Genomic DNA, 23,910 nt, shown 5'->3' with positions numbered 1-23,910 from the left:
TATCATTGCTCGGTAAAACTTAGAAACATAATAAACTCAAAATGGCAATACCCCATCATATCCATTGCTGAATTCTGTCTAGGATGCAATCAGAATGGAAAGAAGTTATTACAGTGATTCTTCAAAGACAGTTTAGGAGCAAATTTTGTTTCATATTTTCGCTAATTAAACATAAAAAGTAGGAATGGCTGAATGAAATATAAAGATAAAGTGTGATCAATGCTAAGTGCAACTCTGTTGTAATGTAGAAAAGAATGTGATGACTTTAGGGCTAAAATAGTAAAATAGGTCAAAATATGGTAGTCTGAACTGAAATGCCATTAGATTAGGCATTCCGAAAAAGAATGTATAAAGTTTTCCTGGAAATATTAAAGGGGTAAAAGATGTGGAGGTAGATGTGACTTAAAAACTATTAACCACCTAGTGATAAAAAAAAAAAACCAAACAAACCCAAACATAAAAATGCAAATTATCTATTTGTTTCAGAAGAAGGAAGTTTTAGTTCAAGAAAATGAAGTGAATTTTCAGTGTTTTGAAACCTTTTCATTTAATTTGTCTCACTGAGCAGTTCTGAGTCTTCCCTGGGGAGGGAGGAAATTACCTATCTGCAGTTATTAGATTGTGTTCTAAAAATACCTTGCCTAGGAGTTTGGAAACTATTCAGTATCTTTTGGCATGCTGACTTTCAGGGAAGTGAAAGTTTCCACTCTGAGGCTTAGTCTCATCCCTGCTTATAAGAAGGATAGGAACAGGAGGTTTACTTTTAAAATGGAACCTGACAGATCTATGAATTGTTTATTCTGAATGGAAGCCTCCAAAAGCATGGGATTAAGCTCCCTGGTTCTTCCAGTCCTCTATGTTGCTTCAGCTAAAAAGAACTATTCAGTTGACAAATGGAAGTTTCTTTTATTCTTAATCAGAGTTTGATTACATTTTGATTTCTTCAGTCAAAAACATTTCCTCAAGAAGTAATAAAATGCTGGCATAAAGCTTTAATTCCCAGTAATCAGAGAGGATTCAAAAATACAGTGGGAATGCCATTCGAAGAGTTCTAAGTCAGTATGAAATGCTATATAATGCCACTCAGAGCTAGTTTATGGCACGTCAGCACCGCAGGCAAAATTGCGTGTTGTAAAGAAAGAGGAGGCAGAGGTTCTGCGTGGTACCCTCTTCTTCCACAGGCAGGCAGAGAGAGGAGGACAGAGCTTGCAGAAGGACAGAGGCGAGGACAGACTCTGGCCGATTTAAGCTCAGTGTTCCTATTGGCCTCTAGGAAGTGATTTTAAAGTTGAGATATACTGAAGGGAAAGCTGATCTTAAGCACTAGCTACCATGCTACAGCTGTACCCTCCCTTCTTGGGATTTTGGTAGACACATCCCAAGGGTTATTATGCCTTCATAATCGCTTTGCCTATGCCTCTTTGTCTTGATGCTGCTATAATTGAATGATGCTGCTATATACAAGTTATAAAATAATGACAGTTATTTTATATTACACATAATTTTACACATTGCATGCTACATTACATACGAGTATTATATTACTCGGATGATTATATTATTTGTAACTGCACTTATAGATAAATACATGTAATGTTGCCCTGAATTTGCTATAACATAAATAAACCACATATATCTTTCAGAGTTTGCTTTCCACAAAAGTTGACCTAGACCATCCTACAGCAGAAAAGTTGTATTGTTTCACTGTGAAACTAAAAAAGAGTAGACATATCCATCTCCCTTGAAGTTCTCTTTGCTATGCCACAGATAAGTACTAAAAGACAGAGCACAGTATTAACACTATTTCTGAAAACTTCTCATATATTCTGCACAAAGTTTGATAAATCAGTCTGCTGAATTTGAGTCTGAATTCAAGAGGATTCTGGAGTTGGAAAGCATTGTCTGCTATTGATTTCATTAATAAGTTCATGTTCAGAATTGAACATCTCTGCTGTGTTGGGGATCTAAAGATTAAACAGCTATTAAACCTCATCCCCAATTTAATGCATAAATGGAACTTTATCTCACTGAGGTCAAGATGAAATAGTATAAATATTATCTTAAATGATGACAGTTTCATTATCAAAATTATGATGGAAGGTACATTTTTTAAAGATAACTCCTTCGATATTGTAACTTTTAACATGCTAATTAAAACACTACATTAAATATATTCAAAAGAATGACAACATTAATTGTTAAAACAGCTAAATATAAGATTTAGTCTAGTCTACTTATTTTTACTGGCTATAATAGTAGCTTTTGGTTCTGGTTGTGCTGGGGGGTGTGTGTGTGTTTGTTTCTCTTTATTGGAATAGTTAGTATATCTAATACTGGCATACAGGCTTTATGCATGCCGGAAAGCTTTTGCTCTTTCAGCTGTTTCAGCAAATCCCTCTTCCTGACACTATTTGCCTTATGTAGGCAAAAGATATTTATATCAGTGTAAGTTATATATATTTCCCTAATTAAATTATTACATCAGGACTTTGGAGTGTCTTTGATAAAATAGCATCTATAGGAAGTAAGAAGTTGTCTCAGGCAGCTATGTTTGGTGATTTTTTTCCCAAAGTTTAAAAAAAAAAAAAAAGTGATTTTTTCCCCATATATCCATCAAGAACCCTGATTCTCCATTCAGTTTAGATTTATATTGAGTCCACATCAAACCCAATGGTAACTTGTGCCAATAAGGGACTAGGTCTCTTTCTCACTCTCCTAGATTAACTGATTTGCTAGAAAATTCCTGAGCTTTAATCAATTTTCTGGCCTCTTAGAGACCATTCTGTCACTACTTGCTTCACCCATTACTAGCTAAAAGAGTGTGAAAGCACTCCTTTTACTGAAGTTATACCACTTTTCTGCCTTTGATAATCTACTTTTTTACAATACTGTCCACTTTGTCATTTACTAGAACTGTCTCTAATAGCGCTCTCATCCCTGGTAAATGAAAAGATCCATAGACATTATGACTGCAAGTTTGATTTGCCCTCAAATGCAGACTGTCTACATGAGCGATCACTCACTGTCGTTAGCTCAAAGAAAATAACTGGTTGATGGAACAGTTTCCTGGAATAGGGCAAAACTAAGTTCTGAGCCTTGTTCACAAGAGCCATTCATGTGTTTTGTTCACTAACTGTTAATATACAATAATCCCTTAAGCACTTAATGGAACTCAGGTCTCTTTCCTGAGTGAATGCCTTAGTTGCTTTATATCCTCTTCTTTCGTCTAAATGACCTTAGATTTTTTTTATTCCTGTTTTGCCCAGGGAAAATGATTTAGACAGAGAATTGGAAATATCGTTCCCAACCTCAGAAGAGCATATAATTTAATTCAGTTACTCTCCTAGGAGATTAAAGATGAAGGCTTGAAATCCAAAAGGCTGAGGAAGGTTTTAGTACTTGATCTTCACACGTTGAACTCATCCTTTAATCACTTGTGCTTTAGATTACAACTAGAGTAGTACTGCTATTTCTTAGGTCAGTTGTGAGTCTGGGCTTGAGATACCAGTTATGAGACTTCTAGAGTTATGTCTGAGCCTTACAGTTATGATACCTCTTGAGAAACAAAAGTAGAGCAAAATCTCATTAGAATCAGTGATTTTTTTTTACTGCTTTTGAACTGCCTTTTATACTGATGAAAGCAACCATGTTTTTGTGTTATAGTATCAATGATGGCATATGTTCTGGCAGTTTAGAAGCATAAAATGGGTACTTTTGGAAATACTAGATGATATGTGAAAACATACAAAAAACACTGGATGAGCAAACCCAGAAGATGTTTTTGTAGTTGCATGAATAATCTGCTTTTACTTTATCACCAGAGCCCACTTAGGAAAAAGGTAGAAAATCCCTGATTGCACCACTGCAGAAAAACATGGCGAAACATAACTAATGCAGGAAGTTCTATCGCATTGAAAATCTACTTATTACATGCTTGAGTGACCTTGGAAATGAAGGAAATCTGCAAGTAGACAGAATAGTACAAGACAGAAAATGCTGACTGCATAGTGACTTCTGCTCTTTTTAATCTGCTTGCCATTTTGGTTATCTCTTCTATTGTTGCGATGGCCATTTGAGAAGTCAATTCAGTTATGTATGCTCATGCTAGGTCTTAGCAGACCCTTCCAGACATAGTTTTACTTGGCAAAACATGGACCTTATCTGAGGTCCTTAAGCAGTAGCTTCAGCAGGGAAAAAAAGCAGAGGGAAGAACAAAAGAAAAACTCTATGTATTTACAGAATTGTGATCCACTTATCTACTGGCAAAATGTCTAAATTCAGATTTAGATAAGAAAATTAAAACTGCATCTCCACAGGAAACAGGTTTTGATCCAGTTCTGTCAAAGATAATACAGACCATGGTATCTTTCTCTAGCACCTCTTTCACAGGCAATCCATGCATTCATTTCAGGCAGGAATTTCCTGATGCAGAACATGAAAAAAGTTGCACAGAAAACAAATTGTACATGTTAAAAATGCAGAGTGGGTTTACAGCTGTATTGATTTCTAAGGAAAGGTGGTGAAAGAAGAAGTGATGGTAACTTTTATTAGATAAACAGAAAAGGACTGATCTCCCACTTTAAACATATCAGTGTTCACTTTCCCAGCTGGCACTATCATATAGGAAATCTTTAGGTGTTCTGTGGGACTCTGTTGAAAGGTTATCATTTGCTATTAAATTTTGTAAGTGCCTTAGAACAGGTTTTATACAGAAAAATGGAGTTTATTACATCCAGCATGATGAGTTTCCCTGAAAACGTGGCGATTTTTTATTTAATGCTATTGGGAGTTAGATTCTTTTAAAACCTAGTCTAGCTTGCAGCTGCTGAGCCTAGTTGAGTATCTGGTATATTGCATGGACTATTCCATAGACATGAAAAAAAGGCTGCAGGATCATGTCAGCTAAATTAGGAATTCACAGAAAAAGAGCAAGGTACATCTATTAGTTTGCCAGGCTGCAGGGATGTGCAGACTCACTATCAAAACTTCCTATTTTGGCTGCATATTAATACTTCTAACACTCGGTGCCCCTACTCATTTTCAGTGCAATTCATCTAATGTTCATGTCTTGAAATTTGTAATGCAGCTGATTTAGGCTTTGCTTGGCACTCCATTTCATGTTAAATAGTTTTAAAACACATTCAGCACAATAATTCTATTGTTTTCCATAATTATTCCTTTTCTTTAATTCAAGTAAAATAATAAAATTATATCTGCCTGTCATGGCAGTATTTCCTTTTAGTTCCAATGGCTGAAATGAATGTAATTGCCAGTAGTTCTTTCAAATTTAAATTCCATGTACTTCTCCCAAAATAGCTAATAGACTAATTTCTTCAAGCCAAAATGTTATAGAAACTGCTATTTTAGAAAAGGTGCAAGTAATGTTTTCACTTATACAGGTTATCTATGCCATACATCTATGCCATACATCTATGCCATATCCAAATGTAATGTAAACCTCACTTGTTTCTTTGATGCTTTAAATATATTTTATATGTATACTATATGTCCTTACATGTACACACATATGTTTATTTCTGTATAGAATTAATAACATTCCAGTTTTTTCATGTGTTTTTTACCTGTTTAATTCACATTTTATTTATAAATATTTTCTCCCTCCAATAGTCTTTATAAAAAGTCTTTTTGTCACTGATGGCTTCCTCCTGAATGGTCTCATGGATAAAAGTTTTATGATTATTAATCACATATGTGTTTAGCAGTTTTCTCACTGCAAACTCCTGCTGTTTGGATGTCTGACTGTCATCACAGAGTCTACCCCTTGGGCTGGCAGTTCTCTTATCACTGACTATACTGGCATTGATTCTAGGCAAAATAACCTTTGCACACTCTGTTTGCTCTTTTTTAATGAGTGATCTCAAAATGTCTGCCCTGTAAATGATAACTTGCTCCAATGTAAAACAATAAAAAGAAAATACGCGATACATGAATTATTTTCTTAAAGATGTAGTATGGTTTTAAAAATACTAATTTATTATAATTAATGCTTTGGACCATTTCTCTTCCTTCCTCAGGGGTGAAATAATGAACTCAAAAGCTTTCAAGTGGAGTTGAAACTTGAACCAAGCAACAGCATTACTGTATGAAGAAATATAAACACATTATTTTCTTAGTATACAAGACATTCAGAATTTTATCAAGGTTCATCTCTATCTGTTATGAGTTGAAAATTGTTACAATAAGTGTTATATGGATAACTAGCATCTATACTTATATTTAATAAAACTTTAAATTCCTATATTTAATAAAAATTTAAATTTCTTCAAAATACTACGTCATAGCTATTTAATTCTTATTTCACTATAAAAAGGTTCTCAAATGATCAGATTCTAATGCTTAGGTTACAGTATGGACTACAATTTATTTCCACAATAAATTATAGTTCAAAAATTGTAATGCAAGTTAATTTGTATTGGTTTCATGGTGATTTCTCGTGATAAGCACTTCTTTTTAAGCCATGAAGTACACACCGCTGAGGACTCATGAAGAGACAATGGACAATCAATTGTCCACAGATTACTTAGGCCAGCAATGAAATATTTTGAAGGTAATGCAATTTCTGTATACTTCATGCTGTAGGAATGTTTTCATTTGATTAATATTTCATTGATTGAAGAAGAACAATAATGAATGAGATTTTTATGATGAGAGACTTGTTTTCTTTCCAAGTTTGAGTTGTTTCCCATAGAAATTGATAAAGGACCAGCTAGTCTGCTGGCCTAGCAAACACAAAAGGTTTAATTGTCTCTTCTGGCTGTGTTGGCATAGTGGATGGAAAACCTGCTGCTCTGGGAAAGGAGCCCGTGGTAGGGCAGGATACTGCTCCACTGAATTATTTCTTCTTTTCTCCTGCCTGACCCTCTTAACTCTTCTGCTGAGAGCCTGTGAAAAGATACGGAGGGGAAGAAGGCAATCAAAGCAAAGACAACAAGAAAAAGAGTTTAGCAGTTCTATGTGAATACGTCCCAAAGCTTCAGAGCTTGATGGACCAGCTAGATCTGACTTTATCTGTCAGTTTTAGCTTTCTCATTAGATATAATAGCAAGGTTATCAAGACAGTTATGTGTCAGATGTTTGTATTTGTTTCTGACATACTAGTCCTGCATGGTATTTTACTGGGAATGTTTAACTGTGGAGAAAATGTCAAAGATGGTTACCTTCAAGGCACACAAAAATTGGCCTCAGCTACACTGAGGTAAGCTGTACTTACAGGTATTTTGATAGTATGGTTTGATGACTATAGGTAACATGACGTATGGGTTACAGCTTCTGCGGAAGACAAGTGGTGTCCTATTTTATTTCAGAAGAAGTAGTTTTGAAATAGCTAGCAGGAGAGCGTACAAAAGAGGGGCTTGGAAATGAAGGCAATGGGGTGGGGGAAGGGAAGAGTAGAAAAATCAAATTGCTTTTTAAACATTTGCCCCTTCCCCATGTTTTGTTCTAATAAAGAAAGTCTCTGGGACTCACAAGAACAAGAGATTTAAATTTAAGTGTATTTTTATCACAAATCCATTTTTTTCCCCCTTCAACAAAAATTATATAAGACATGCATTTCAAAGGCATCAAAACCCCCAGGTTGCTGTTCAAAAAACAGAAATGCAAGCAGGCAGAAATTTGTTACCAGAAGCTATTATTTCGAGGAAAAAAATAAGCATTCAGAGTAAGTGCTATTGTTAATCTTCTTTTTTTTTTTTTTTTTTTTTTTTTTGTGACGCATTTCTTTGTTTAGAGATATTGGAAAGAATTTTCTTATTTCAATAAGAAAACATTTTCTAATTTCTTACTCATGTTACCTGAAAATGTGTACACCATTGAGGTAGATGTGTAATTACAGGATAAAAGGGGATTTTTCAGGGAAACCCTTGCAAAAATATTGGCAGAACATCAGTACCTTTTTGTATACGCCCTGAATTTGTCTTACACAAAAGAAAAATTATTTTGGATGAAAAAATATTGAGACAGATAAAAAAGAAAGTGACAGTAATATTTGCTTCTGTGATTTCTTTGTACTTGATGAAAAAAACTGTAATAATCTTAAATTACTTATATGAGTCTATGACTATATCAGAATTCTCTATAATCTGATGCACATACGAAAGTGAAGCTCATAGGAGAGAAGTTGTTTGAAAAGAGAATATACTTTAAATTTTCAATATGAACTTTATAATTTAAATCAGAAGAACAGTTCTGAGTATTTATTGCTCCTAGAGTATGGATTCCCTCTCATCTAACTTAAAAAAGAATTTACTTTATTTGTAGAAACATAGAAAACTGCGAAACAAAGTGAAATATGTCATATTCGGCAGCATTGAACAGGTACACAATAGCCAGTACATTACATACCTGTAATTAAATAAATTAGTGAGGAATGTATTCTACTTGAATATTTTCTCACCCAAAGTGAGCACTGCAACCAACAGGCCTTCTGTTTGCCACAGAAATGGCCTATAATCAAACACTTTTCTAGAATGACTGGAGATAAAATACTATACCAAAGCAAGGTGGTGATATATACGCTAAGGAAATAATAGAGATTGAGAGACTGTAATTCACAGAAGTAGCTTGGAGAAGAAATAATTAAAAGCATACTGGAGATGCTGATACCACTATATGTTATTAATTTTTAATGCCAGAAGGTATAACCGAGATCACTTACTCTCACCTTTTGCCTGACAAATGTAAGAGGGGACTACAGATAAACACGAGTTGCCGCACCACATTTTCATACATTACCTTCAAGATGTTCCCTGGTGTTCATTTAAGATTATATTCATATCATCTAATGACAACAGAGACTGTGTAATGATGCCAGAAAGGGACCTGCAGGTCACAGTGCACAGCAAATATTATGGCCTTGTGGCAAAGGTGGTCAAATGCATTCTGGTCTGTCAGCAAAATCGTTGCCAGCAGGTCAAGGGCGGTGATTATTCCCCACTATTCAGTGCTGTGAGGCTGCAGTTGGCGTAGTGTCCAGTTTTTATTACCCAGTGCAAGAAAGACATTGATGTACCGGAGTGACTACATCAGAGAACCACCAAAATGATTAGGAGGATGGATCACAAAATGTTTAAGAGGTGGAGAAACCTGAGTTTCTTCAGTGTGAAGAAGATAAGGCTTAGGGGAGATATTAATGAAGTTGTATGCAGAGGACAGAGACAGACTCGTCTTGAAGGTGTACAGTGATGGACAAGAAGCTCTGGACACAAATTGCAGTGAGACAAACTCTGATACTAGGAAGAATAAACTAGATATTAGAATAAAGTTTTTCACCACTAAAATAGTCAATAATTGAGACAGGTTGTCTAGAGAGGTTGGAGTGGACTTTTCATCCCTGAAGAGATTTTATACTCTACTGGCCAAGCCTCTTAATAACTTGGTCTAGTTGGTGCTGCTTGGAGTGAGGTCTTGGACTACATGAGTTCCAGAAATTCTTTCTAAATGATTCTATGATTCTAAGTTACATTAACATAGGTGGTCTAAATTAGGAAAATAGCTTCCCTGTAGAGTGTCTTGAAAAGCCAGGTGTCTCTGGAGGGCGTAAGAGAAATGTAATGTAGATGCCCCAAATGGCTTTCTGGGGGCTTAAGTGTCTCTCCAGGGATAATAAAGGAAGGCTGGGAAAAGCATTGCCCTAATTTAGCAACATAGATTTTCCTGTGATTACTAAGGCAAGTAGGGTGCGCAAAGGATTTTTTTAGACTGGTTTCTAACTGTCAGTATTTGTGTGTGTCCAATCTTTAAGAGCTTCAGCTGGTATAAATATAGCAACTGCATCAGTGAGGGAGACGATGAATGGAACATGGAAGGCATACAGGGTATAGAACACCTGATACACGGTAGAGGAAGCAGACTATAAGGGGGCTGATTGGATTTTAGAATCTCCTTTTCTCTGGCTGCATAAACCTTGGTATGGAACTTGTCACATTCACCAAAAAAAATCATGAAGCATAGACATTCTTTCTCTTACCGGGTGGGTAAATCACCAGAGGAAATAACGTCATATTTTTCATTTTTCCATTCCACAACACTGTTCTGTAACACAGGTTATTGATTTTTCATTCTGTTTCGTATTTTGGTAAGAATATTCCATTGAGGTAGAAAATGAACTTTAAAACAGGCAGAATCACAAAAGTGCAACAAATGTATAGATTAAGTTCTGTCTATATTCTGAGTCCTACCCATGCTTTGCGAAAATATTTCAAACCAATACAAGAAATGTGATCTATACATCGTCCAATTAACAGATTAAACTTCCTGACAAAAAAAAATTAGAGTAGCCGTAAAAAATGATGCAGAGGTTTAGGACTGAAGAGACCATAAAAAGAAAGGAGACCATATAAAACCTCCCAACTCCCCTGAAGAATATCCTCTTGGGTTTTGTTTCCTCACATGTATTACAATTAGGGACAGAGTAACTATTCTCTCCTATGGGACATAGGACAGAACTACTGCTCGGTGTAGTGCTACATAGCGAGAGAAAACTGCTGACCCCACATACGCCAACAGCTGACATTTCATTAACTGGACTCGTATCATAATTTCATCCTTTAGTCTCCAGCATTCCAAACACCTTCCTTTTCCTTGGACTTGCCTGATTTCCTGGAATCAGCCAGGGTAGTTTATTTTAATTGAACCAAAGGAGTATTGAGATTTCCAATGTTTAATATGCTTTGAGCTATACGACACATCCTATGCAACAGAATCTCAGTAAGGATCTGATTTCAAGAAACTTGTGTCATATCACAGTAGGCAGTCACATTTGCAAGCTAACAAAAGCAAAATGAGATGAACAAAGTAAACTAAAATTAGTAACAGCATGTTTCTTGCCTGTGGCAACATATATAATAAGTAATGGATGATGACAGATGACTCCTAATTTTTCCTCTTACTTCTACTAATGAAGCAAATAAAAACATTTTAGCAGTAACACTGAATCTCTCCCTGTCTGTGTGGGCCAGGGAACAGAGAATGTTAACCCACAGATCTTTTTTTAATCGTTTTCTCCAAGGTGTAGAGCAAAATGCCCTTAGTGACAGAAGCGTACTGCTCCCTTGCAGAGCTGCTCTGAATGGACAGCAAAGAGCGTAGAGTGCGGTTGGGGGCTGGAAAGAGGCAGCTGGCTCGACGGGGACAAGGAGATGTTATATGCAATTCTCACAGGAAAGGCTCTTCCCCAGGCACCGGATACTCTGCTTCCACAAGAAGCAGCCCACCCTAGAACCTCACCCGTTTCATGACTTTTCACCCCTTTCCTCGATGAAAACGTTGTTGAGATCATCAGTTTCGTAAAAAACAGAAGATATCGATGAAACACTTTTTTGTTCAATTAAGAGTTAATGGGACTGATTTGAGCTAAATGGACAACAATACAGTCTTTATTTCCTCTTATTTGCAAAAGTGGAAAGAAAATCAGGAATTGTTTCTGTATTAGTCAATAGAGAAGAAAAGAGAATCAGACCCCATCTGTTCAGTGAAGCTCCTACAAGACTAACCTGTATATACCTCGTTTGTGTTTTTATCTTAATAAATGTATTCACTCAGAAATATTCTTCTGTAAATCCATTGAGATTATACTTAAGAGACTGTAAGTTTTGCCTAATATCTTGCTCTAACATTTACTTGGTCTTTTCCATACTTTTATTAAAATGGTGATGGATGCACTAATGAAAATTATAATTCACCAAGTATTTTATTTGATGATATATGTCAGTGATACAATTGAAAACAAAAATGTAGCACTTTAACAAGATGAGATTTTACTGGAATAAACTTTAAAATTTAAGACAGTGCATTTTCCTATGATTAACATTTAGATTTTCTCAAATTAGTAACTTTTGATTATCTTAAGTGTTCTACCATGGAATTCTTACCATCCTATCATTTTCCACCACAGTTTCAGTGAGACTATTAACAAAAGTAGTGAAACTATTAAGGAAAGAGACTATCAAGGAAAGGATTGAGATTACCTACTTGGAATTAGCTGAGGCAGACTTTACACTTCATGGCTGACTGTTATGCAATAGTCAAACTCCAGATATTCAATGCAACCAACCATTCTATGTTTCAAATTGTTTAAATGTATGGTATAAATGGGCTAGGGAAAATGGAATTATTTTATTGTTTTTATGCAATCTTCTTGGTGCATAATTTCTTCATCTTTATATTTAGACCTCCAACCACAAAATTCTACTTGAGCATGCCTCAGACTGAAAGATTTTGGTTTGGGGACTGAGATATATTTGTTGGGGTTTTTTATTTAGTGTTTTGTCACATTGTTTTTTTCTAAAGTAGAAAGAACTATAAAACCAAAACACAGCATTAAGTTTAGATAAAGAGCTAATGATAAGAATGCAGCGTTTCAGAAAGATCTCTACAACTATGGAGTTGTCTCCAGAGTGAGAAGGGAGCATTGCTGTTTGGCAGCATATATATAGTTCCCTCAAATAGTAAAGCTGGCTATCTAATTCTCACCAAGCACAGGTGTTACAAAACCATATTACTACTACCGATTACAGCGGTGATATCTATAGTAGTAGAAGGAAAAGGACCGGAATACAGACCTGAACACAAATACAATATTGTCCATACAGTTTAATTGTAAGGAAAACTCTTGGGCGGTGGCCCAAATTAGCTGGCACTCTGTCCGAAATGCTCAGGTTTTGTCTGGGTAGAAAATTACTGGCAGAAAAATTGCTTCTTATGGGCAGTTTTGATGCAGCCACACAGGCTTTTTTTTGATAGTTCTGAAAAAAAAAGGTGAGCTCTATGAACAAGAGTTGTTGTTATTTTGGTAAGGGCTCAAAAAATAGTCTTTGACCTATTTTATTTATCAGTATTAATGGATAATACAACCTTCGGAGAGAGTGATAGAAAACTTCCAACAGGAAAAAAAAGAAAAAAAAGTACCTATAAGGTTAATCTTCTCATGTTTATGTACTTTGACTAACATTATGTCATTGATGCGCCATTCATCTGGTCTTGGGTTGGGGAAAATTTTATTCGTGCTCCTTCATAGAAATTGAAGACATTGAAATAATATGTATTATAACAATATTATTTTTCAACTGTTTCTATAGCACTTCACTATCACTTTCTTCTACTTTCTGATCCTGTTCTTATACCTTAGAAATTAGTACAGAATACAATTCTGTCTCCAGGATTAAAGCAGTTTTCATTCTGGCACTCTAAAGCTCCCCTTTAGGCCAAGGAGGGAATTAAATCTCAATCTTTTTCTGCCTGGGTGTTTTAGCCACTAATCTGCTTTATTTTAAAAAGTACACAATAGCACCCACAGCTTTTCTTCTGCCTGTGCTGTTTTCTAAAAAGCAACTTCTACTGCAAGAAAATGTATACTATTACTTTCATTAGGCATGCTTCAAGCACACGCACAGCAAATAATGGCACTTCAAAGTCCTTTGTACTTCAACCCCAATCACAAGTAATTGTAAGGTAGGTGCTAGACTGCACGCCATTTGGATGGCCTTAAACTGTGCAAAAACACAATAGGAAGCACATAAAATAGGAATCACACGTAAAGTAGAAGCCTTTTAATCTAAGTTCAACCGTCTAAAAATTAGGCAAGCAGTCCTAAAAAAAATCATCTAGACTTCCTTTACAGTCTTAGATACCTGTCTTAGAAGAAGTTGATCTGGTGACTAGCTTAGAAAAATGTGTAATTATTAGAGGGTTAAAATGAAATTAGAGCAATCCTATTCTTAGAAAAAAACCTCAGAGGAGTATCTAGTAGCTCCAGATGTACTGGGTTGTTCTTGGATTATGTTTTGCTTTCAGTCTTTCAGTTCTGTCTAAGACCTGCTTTGTTTGCTTAGTACCATTTTCAGTAGACAAGCATATAGAAGTGCTTCCAGAATTAGATATTTGGAGGGTCTTCACCCTTTTTGTAGAAAAGCTCGTTGTTAGTGTTCTACACCAAGTAGGAGATCCACGTTTGACGTCAGAGTATTCAAAGCCACAGCTTTTATGACAAAAGAGGCTCAAGCTGCTTTGTGGGATCTGTTCTCTGTACAGAAGGAAATGAGATTCCAAGAGTGAGATGAAAACCAAGATGGAAATTAATTGTCGATGGCTAGCACACACCATCTGTGAGTATGGGACTCAGGTCTCTAATTATTTCTAATTTTTCTCTGGTGACTCTTTAATACAGTTATGTAAGCACTACAGACAATAGAAACCAGGACCTTCTTATCTTGGCTGAGAGTCCTACAGATAGACTTTGTATTCTTTATGATTATTTTCCCTACCCTATTGATTCTTGCATTATTTATTTGACGGTAGTTCAACAGAAAAGATGGAGAATTCATCCAGATCCTTCAGCCTGATTAGAGTAATTTACAAATTACTGCTGAGAATTTCTATTCTCTTTAATTTTTATTTATTTTTTTTTTAATTCTTGCATCCTGTAGACTAGCAGCCTCTAGGCTCTTATTCAGCTCCAACCATCCATTGTTTTAGAGGAAAGTGATTGTGATGACTGTATTAAACATTGTCTGGTGTGTATTAGGCATACTAAGAACAGAGTACAAGCACCAAAACTTAGGAAAAATGTACTGCTGCCTAGCTTATGAAACCTTAAGAGGCTTAGCTATGGAATGGGTTCTGAGGTGCTTAGTTGTACTCAAATGGCAGCACTTTGGGCATGACCTGTAGCAGAAAATTAAGCATCATAGGCAAGCTTATGGGTGAAAGTTGTGTTCCTATGGGACATAAAGGGATGGTTAAGAGGTTAATTCAGGTTCTGTGATTGCACCCTTGGTTTTAAGTGTGTTAAGTCTGAGTAAAATCTAGTGCAGGTATTTAGGCTTTTCACATAATGTCACCTGGATCTTCATATTAAGCTCAACTATCTGTCTTTTAAATTTGCATACAGATCTGATTCTGGACATTAGTTTTCCTGTGTAGAACATCCATATATTTCAAAACATTGAAGAGTGAAATTAATGATATAATTAAAATGCATTTAATTGACTCTTTAAAAGGTCATTTATGATTCTCTTTTGTAACATTCCAGTAAAATAAGAATATATTAGGTACTTATACAGTAACTGGTGAATTAGTTTACATATGCTCCAGCTGATAACCTTTATAAGAGAACACTTGACATTTGACATGATTTGTCCACACTGGAAATCTAAATATGGCAAGAGTCTTTAGATTTGCGTCATGGTTTAACCCCAGCCGGCAGCTCAGCCCCACACAGCCACTCGCTCACTCCCCACCAGTGGGATGGGGGAGAGAATAGGAAGGGTACAAGTGAGAAAACTTGTGTGTTGAGATAAAGACAGTTTAATAGGTAAAGCAAAAGCCACGCACGCAAGCAAAGCAAACCCGGGAATCCATTCCCCACTTCCCAGGGGCAGGCAGGAGTTCAGCCATCTCCAGGACAGCAGGGCTCCAGCACGCCCAACGCTCCCTTGGGAAGACAAACGCCAGCACTCCCAACGTCCCCCCAAAAAATTGCTGTATCCAGTTTGATATATATATATATATATAAAAGCTTATTTCCAATAAACCAGCAAGAAACATTTGTATAGCTATTTAATGCATGGAATCAATGCACCTGTAAAACTGGGCAATCTAAATTTTTTTTTCTACAAACTTCAGAGCTCAAGTGGGATTTTCAGCAAAGTGTGGTTTTGTCATCATGAAATTTCCCTGGTTTAGAACCTTTCAGCTTTAATCAACACTGCAAAAACTGCGAAAAAGTCAGATGCTAGAAGTATTGAAACTTTAAATATATATTGTTAGTGCTTTTATACAGCCACAGTATTCTTAGAATTCTTATAGAATGGCACTTATAGAATTCTTAGAATTTTTATACAGTTTTATAAACATGCTTACAATTTATCACTGTTGGTTTACTACTTTCAATGATAAACTTATTTTTAAATAACTGTTCATTTCTCAGGTCACTTGCATACACAACTAATTAACAAAAAATGCTGTACAAATTCTCTCTTGGTTTTGGATAGCAAGTGCTGTCTTGTCTTTGTGTGAAAGTACATGCTTTTGTATTTTTACCTGATATTTTTAATTACTTTTTTTAATTTTAAGATGCAATAAGTGGATTCAGTTTAGACAACAATGGGAACTGTGAATATAATAGCAGCACACCTTCTCAGGTTTTGAAAAATTTTATGGCTTGCTTTCTCAAGATAGCTTGCATGGAAAACACCTTTACTGTACTGCTTTCTGTACAACTGCTATTTCGGAGAAACATATTTGTCATCATACTGAAGAAAGAACTATTTATTTTGTCCTATTCTTTTCTTTTTTGGTGGCTTTGTAGACAGAGTTGGAAATCAATCACAACCAAACTTTCATCCAAGTGTTTGATCAATGCTGCACCCACTGTTCTCAGGGGATTTCTTTCTGTTTGCTTTTGCGCCTGCAACTGTGTCTGCGTAGGTGTGTATCTGTAGAATTACCAAACGTTAACCCACCAATTTAGCTAGGTAATATAACACTGCCCTTGAAATTTAAGGTGCAAGTATTAGATTATTCCAGTAACCAATGCTTTGTTATCAGTAAACCAGCAAATAACTGTTTCTTAGCATTTAAAATGACTTATATAGTCTCAATACATCTCTCAAACTGGGGAATCTAGCTGGATTTTTTGTTCTGCAAACTTCAAGACTCAGGTTGGATTCTTAAGTGAACTGTGCTTTGCCATCAAGGAATTTCTCTGCTCTGTAACTTTTCAACTTTAATACATTCTGTACAGCCTCTAAGTACTGAAACAACCCTATTCTTATGCCTTCACGGCACAGAGCAATAACAGGAAGAATCTTACAATTTGTCAGCTTGCATTTGTTATTACAGTCAACCAGAAAGCCCCAAAAAAGGAACCCCACAGCCTATTCTAATTTGCAAAACTCCTATGTCTTTCAGCCTGCTTTGAGCTTGACAATAACGGAAGCTTGTCTTCAATGTGCCGCCCCAAAAGTTCATGTGATGATGATTTGTTTTCCTATTGTTGGATTAACTAAGTTAATCTTAACATCTTCTGTCCTCTTCTGATATTCCCAGCTTTTAGACAAATCCCTTCGTATGAAACTCATTAGTAGCCTACTCAGTATGGGTCACTTGCACGGGTCTCTCTACTGATAGACTTCCATTGCATCTTGTTTCCCAATTGCCTGAGACTGGCACTTCAGAACAGGGCTGATCACGAAGGACATCACAGAGGAAGTTAAGTGAACAAACTTATTTCAGAAAATAATTTATAATGTGAAAAAATAATTTTTGTGGCATTTGTCTACTTGCTTTCTAAAAGCAAATGGAAAGAGAAAGTTAAAAATGGACAAACTTCCCTAAAAACTATTCTCTGGAGTGGTTTCTTGTCCACGTCTATAGATGTTCTACTTCTTGCTTTATCTTTTTTTTTTTTTTTTTTTTTTTTGTGAAAAGCTGTGCTTTTAAATCATTTCTGAATCTTTGCCAAAGAACAACCTTCAAAGATATTATGCCATTTATTTAATAATTTTGGAAGCTCTTCTCAGCCTTTTCTGGAACTGTAGCTTCCTTCTGAACTCCTAGACTACAACTTAATTGATAAAGGTAATGGAAGTCTCTTTCTTTTTTTCCTTTGCAAACTACATCTCGACCACCTCACCTTTGCAATGTCCAGCTCAAGAAGTGTCAGTGATTGATGACACTATGTAATGTCCAGCTCTTTTGTTCATACAGTTGCAACTAAGAGCTATGCACTCATGTCTAATTGACATTTAAGGAAGGTTTTTAAATTCCCACTGCAGGCAGATAATCATATAGGCCCCATTTCCTATTTCCTTCTAAAAATAGGTTATGCAGCATACCTCTTTCCTTCATACAATCTAATTTCTTCAGATGTCTATGACTATTCTATTCCAAATGGAGGAGTGAGATAAATTATAGTCTGAGTTACACTGAGTTGAGTACAGAACAATTTACAACAACAAAATGCATATGATTATTTTAAATTTTCAAGTTAGCTGAGATCTCACACAGGATGATAAACAAGTAAAAATTGTCTGAAGGACCATTCAGTATTTTATAAATACTTAAAATGTATGAGCTTTAAATAACAAACTTAAGTAACAAATGGAAATAAATGTAGAGTAAAAATTAGCTCCATATATTGCATTCGAATTTTTTAACTCTTTTGTCCAAGCCCTCATTAAAGTCTTAACTTTTTTTTTTTTTAAACTTGGGGCATATAGTCATAACTCATAGGGAACACACTCTTTTATATTCTATTATGCTATAAGAAAGTGTATGGAATTGCATTTTAGTATAATGCAATTGCATTTCGGTTGCCAAGTCCAAGAGATCTGCCTCTGTGTTTAAGTAATAATGTAGCAAATTAATAGTCTAAAATAATTGCTGTCTTTTTAAACTGCATACGAATGGACAGGACAGTTCATGTAATATTTTTAATCATTCTTCAAAGCTTTGCATTTTTGGAGGGGGAGGGTCTTTATAAAACATGATTTTAGACAAGGAGTTAAGGCTCTAGCACCATTTAGGAAAACAAACACGTGCTTTTGACTTTCAGCATTTACCTCTGCTGTTTTAGTGGGAATTAAGTGTTTGCTTAGATACAGTAAGAATCTGCAGCCATTTTCTAACTGATTTGAAACATGTCACCATCTAGAAGATCAAGAGGAACAAAGTAAAAGTAACATTTATAATTTTACCTATAGCAGTATATGTCAAATGGAGAATACGTTTAGTTTTTTTCATTGAGCTCACAGTAAACAGGAGACAAATAGCCATAGCTGTTCTAGTCTATTAAGCTAAAATATGAAAATTGTCACTTGTTAAATGAAACTTGGTAATCTGTTTAAAACTACTATGCAGTCATACAAGTTTGCGTTTATAATAAGTAAAAAAAAAGTGTCCAAAACAAACCCCATACATCTATGCCATATTTCCGGAAAACTAATTTTCCATCAGTCTATATAGGAATCATTAAAAGGACTTATATCAAAAAGATGTTGTCAAGATGTTCTTGGAAGTGCATTTCTGTGGGATATGAAAACAAATTTGAGACAAAGTACTAATAACTTCTTGAAAGCTAGTCTTTCTTTTTCTAAAGGATTGGCAGCTATAGAGCTGAAAACAAACTAAATTCTTAATATAATGTGTTTTGCTATTTGATTAAGTTCTGATGAAAAATGGAAGGAGGAACTTTCACTCCTTTTCCTCCTCAGAATGAAAATTCCATTACAGGTAACAAACCATTCAGTATCTATACACCTCTAATATGAACAGCACTTACTCAATCTTCTTTCCCAAGAAATACACAGAATCTATTACATGGGCAAAAGTACCTCATAGTGTTATTTAACAGTGTTTTCTAATGAAAAAACCAAACAAATAGTTGTGATATATATAAATATGTGGGACCTTAATGCCATGTTTTGACAGAAATTGCTGTAAACCCACAAATGCTTCCCATATGTTGCATGATGTATATTTAAATAGGAATATGGATAGACATGAAGCTTTATACTGTGCTGATGGTGCTCATTATCACAGTGAATATCGCTGGAATGTATGATGGGGTTTGTTCACTATATTAATGGCTAAGGCTAATAAATCACAATTTACAATCACAGCTATATTCTCTGTGTCTACATGAAACTTTGGTCTGGAAGGCATGGTATAAAGACTAAAAATAAAATAACCTGAAATAATAGTAGATGGAAGAAATATTTTCTAGAGATGAATCTGCTTACTCAATGTTCTGCTTTTTAATACCTAATTCATGGAAGGAACAAATTGTAAACTCACTAAAGCTGCTAAATCGTACTAAACTCATAAAACAGTGAGCCACGCAGCAAGTAAAATGAAAAAGGACTGCCCATCAATTGCTGATATACAGTATTGGTAATTAAGTGTAATTCTGATTTCAGGTGTTGTGTGGTCACCCAGGAGTTTGTAATTTGTGAACACAGCAATTCCATTATAAACTTGACAAATCCCTGCATGTGCCCATTTCAGCAGTGACCACTGTCTGCAGAAATATCTCTTCATTTTACCTTTCAGTAGAGGCAGAAAGGTCAGGGATTTACGTTATCAGCACATTTGTAACACTGATAAATATGAGCAGGATAATATTAGATATACACGGTGTGAAACTAAAAAAGGGGAAAGAACCAAAACCAAATTGAACTACATTAGAATGTGAATTCTTCAAGTCAATATTGAGTCTTGGGCTAGTATTCTTATGCAAGTAAGTTTTTTATATTATTGTTAATTTTTTATGGTGACTTCTATTAAACTGTTGAAAACTGTGGAGGAAGAACTTTAAGACAATGAAATGAAATGGCAGCAGAATACTTATCAGGAAGAAGTAAGGTTATACAGCTCTTTGATAAGAGTCCCCTTACAAAATATTGTGTTCCAATCTGTTACTAGCAATTTTTTTACTTATTGCAGCACTTGAACTATCATGGAGAAGTTCAATAGAGCATCTACCAGGGGTGCAAAACATGCACTGTGCTTTGAATAACCTATGTAGCCTAGAGGAAGACAAATCATAAGGAGCTTTAAAATTTTTTGTAGAATCTTCAGATAATAAAATGGTACCAGCTGTAACTGCTATTTTTAAATTCCAAAACGGAAGAAAAGAGGATATAATTAAATTCTTATGATAAATAAATATCAGAATAGGATGTCTTTATCTATGTGGATGTATGAGTAGTTCAAATAAACAACTAAATTATGAATTATTCTTATTGCAGAAGATAGTCTTACCATGATGTGAAGTATTCTAGTTGTGGAAACTGCATTCCCAGCTGCAATGCACCCAGTAGGATTAAGCTTTGTTTCTTTTCTTGTCTCACTCTTTTAAAAAAAAAAATAAAAATGAGTTGATTGAATGTTTTAATGTTTGAGGTAAATTTCTAGCACATGTGTAAAGTGATTTGATTGAGCGGAACAAATTGTGAAAGGTTACAATTATCATGACATTACTTTAAGTTCCCCTGGGACAATGGAAAAATGTTGAATGAAGAATGTCTTCCACACAAAGAAGACATAAGTTTTTCTGAAATTTAAACAAAGCAGCATTTTTCATATCTTTCATATTCAGTATTTCAATGTATATCAAGATCTTTCATAACAAAGTCACCTGTCTTCCATTATTTCTTAAGGTCCCGCCCTTTTGCCATTGTGCTTTGTGAGCAGAAGGATGTACCTGAAATCACAGTCTCACGGTCTCACGGTTTTTTATGATCCTTTTTTCAGGATCAAGAGAATTAAATTCTACCATTACATCTTCATCCAGACTTATCTAATTTTCAACCCCTTAGCTTGTTTCTGTGAAATTCAGGAAATTCTAGAGTGAATGAGGCAGACTGCAGTGCTAAAAAGCCCTTCTGCCTTTGCCAGCCAAGATCTTATGAGTAGAAGATTCCTTAACTCATGGATAGTCAAAATCCAGTGTTAAGGAAATTGCACTCTTGCAAGATTTATAGGTGTGCACACACACAAACACACACAAGCAAATGAGACAAGGTAAATGAACTTCACAATTAACCTGCAGCATGCTTTAGGCTTTGCAGAGGTAAAGTACAAAGCTAACTTGCCCTATGAATTTATATGCAAATTTACAAAGCCATAGCTCTCAGAGAAGGCTTCAGATTTCAAAACTGTAGATTCAAAACAATATGCAGAATGCTTTAATAAGAAAACTGCATTAATAGGATAGTTTTGTTAAATGAGTTGCTTTTATCGGGAGGAAAAAAGTAATGGAACTAAGAAGTTGATTGAAATTTGCAGTGATAACAAGATTAATGTGTTCTTCTGTATTTTAAAAGAAAATTCTGAGAAGCATAATAGATAAATTTTTCTGATTCAAATACTGTGATGTGACTGGAATCTGAAGTATGTTCTTTAATATATTATTGCCTAGAACACTGGTGTGCCAGTGTAAAATTGTCCTGATTTGCTGTTTTCTCTCATAGGCCCAAGAAATCTCAGTTTAATAGTTACAGAGGTTTCCTGGATAATGGCTCCAGCAAGAAGAGAGAGGAGTCTAAAAGAGTTCCCCAGTGCATCCAAGGAAAGTGAAGATCATAACGGTTTTGGGGTGAGTGATCATATGAAAACCCTGAGGTTGTTCAGATGAGAACATTTGAAAATAGAGTAATTATTCAAGATGATTAGTAGATAATGTTTTTTTCTTATTTTTCACATATTTTATTTTTTTCTGTGGTTGGTTTCAGTTCAAGATTGATATCTCAATTCAGGTATGTACACGTGAGCTAAGTATCTAAGGTCCCATTGGGGTCAATAAAGTCATTGGATCCTGAAGAAACTCGGATCACATATAGTATACACCCTGGTTGCATCCCTGCAACCTTAATATTTTCATTGTAAGGAGAATTTGCTTTGGTTGGAGTCTTGTACTATGGCTGGAAAAAGCCATTAGCAGTTGAAATATCCTAGGTCTATTCCTGAAATGCATTTTTCAGTGTAGTTTCAGCCAAAAGGAATCAACTTTGTGAGCTTCAAAATAAATTGCATTATGTAGATAGAGTTGACAGATTTGTTGCTCTTTATGCAAACTAGAACATTAATGTAATTAACTTGTGATGCCCGTCATTGCAACTCGGGCACTGTTTTAATTTACTAGCCTACAGATATCTCTCTCCTTAATCACTGAAGCAGCTTCCTGCAATTCACTGTGTTGACCAAAATCAGGATTCAGCCATCTAAACAGAGTCTTTTAAAGATACTCAAGACACTCTACTGTTTCTTGTCCAATCTCTAGTTCTCTAGTTGCTTCAAACCAGTGTGGATTCTCCATAAAAGTCTTGTGTCATATTTACCTATTCCAGAACTCTAGTGCCGATGTGTGCCACTACAGCCTAACCAGTATAGATAGGATGATAAGACTCCCTTTGCTTTAATCTGGCTTCTGAGGAAATTTAGCAGCTATTCTCTGAGTTATAGCTGGTTGTTTTTATTAGGAGCTTGGAAACAAAACAAAAAAAAACACAGAAAATATTCCGTTATTTCTCGGTATCATTACTTCTAGGGGTGGGAAAAAAATGTGCATTTTTTCTGGTGAGAATGAGGTGTGCCATTGGTTTGTCATTCATTGCTCAATCCATTAGCTAGAGAGCCTTTATAGCTTTACTTGCCAACCTTATTGGTATCATGCAAATACAGGATATAACAATGGTTTAAAATTATATCCATGTTCTTGAAAAAAAATTAGAATGGTAACATAATGAACAATGACAGTGTTCTTACAAGGACATACTACACAGTTTTCCACTAAACACTCTTGACCAAAAACACTTCAAAAGGTGCCTCATTATGTAACTCACTAATGGCATTTCAGACCCTCAAAAATGTCAGGAACTTCAACATTGAGTTCAGATGGGTTTTGAACTCAACTGAAACAGGTTCTTCACAGCTTGTGATCATTAATTTGCAAGCTATTTGTCAGTTGCATAGTAAGCAGGTGGAATGTACTCATCGGGGCGGAACTTAAATGTGAAACAAATTAAAAAAAGAAAATTGAAAATTATGTTACCAAGCTGGCAGAACATCCAAATACTTCTAACCATGAGAATTAAAGAGAATTGAAGTTGTTAAAAAAAAAAAAAAAAAAAAAAAAAAAAAAAAAAAAAAAAAAAAAGGGTGGGCAATATACAGAATGAAATCACTTTTTCTAATCTAGTTCCTAGCTGCATTTTGGGAGCTCTTCTGCAAAAAGTTTTAGCTGCTGACTTAGATTCAGGACAGAAAAAGGGTTCCGTAATGAAAAATAGCTTCAAAGATTTAACCCTTTAAATACAGCACATATTCTAACTTTTTTTCATATTGTAGTGACTTTTTTTGGCTTGTTATTCTAAATCTGAGCCAGCAGCA

This window comes from Accipiter gentilis, chromosome W (assembly GCF_929443795.1).
Source record: "Accipiter gentilis chromosome W, bAccGen1.1, whole genome shotgun sequence".
In the NCBI taxonomy this organism is placed as follows: Eukaryota; Metazoa; Chordata; class Aves; order Accipitriformes; family Accipitridae; genus Astur; species Astur gentilis.
Note: the sequence above shows the minus strand (reverse complement) of the source record.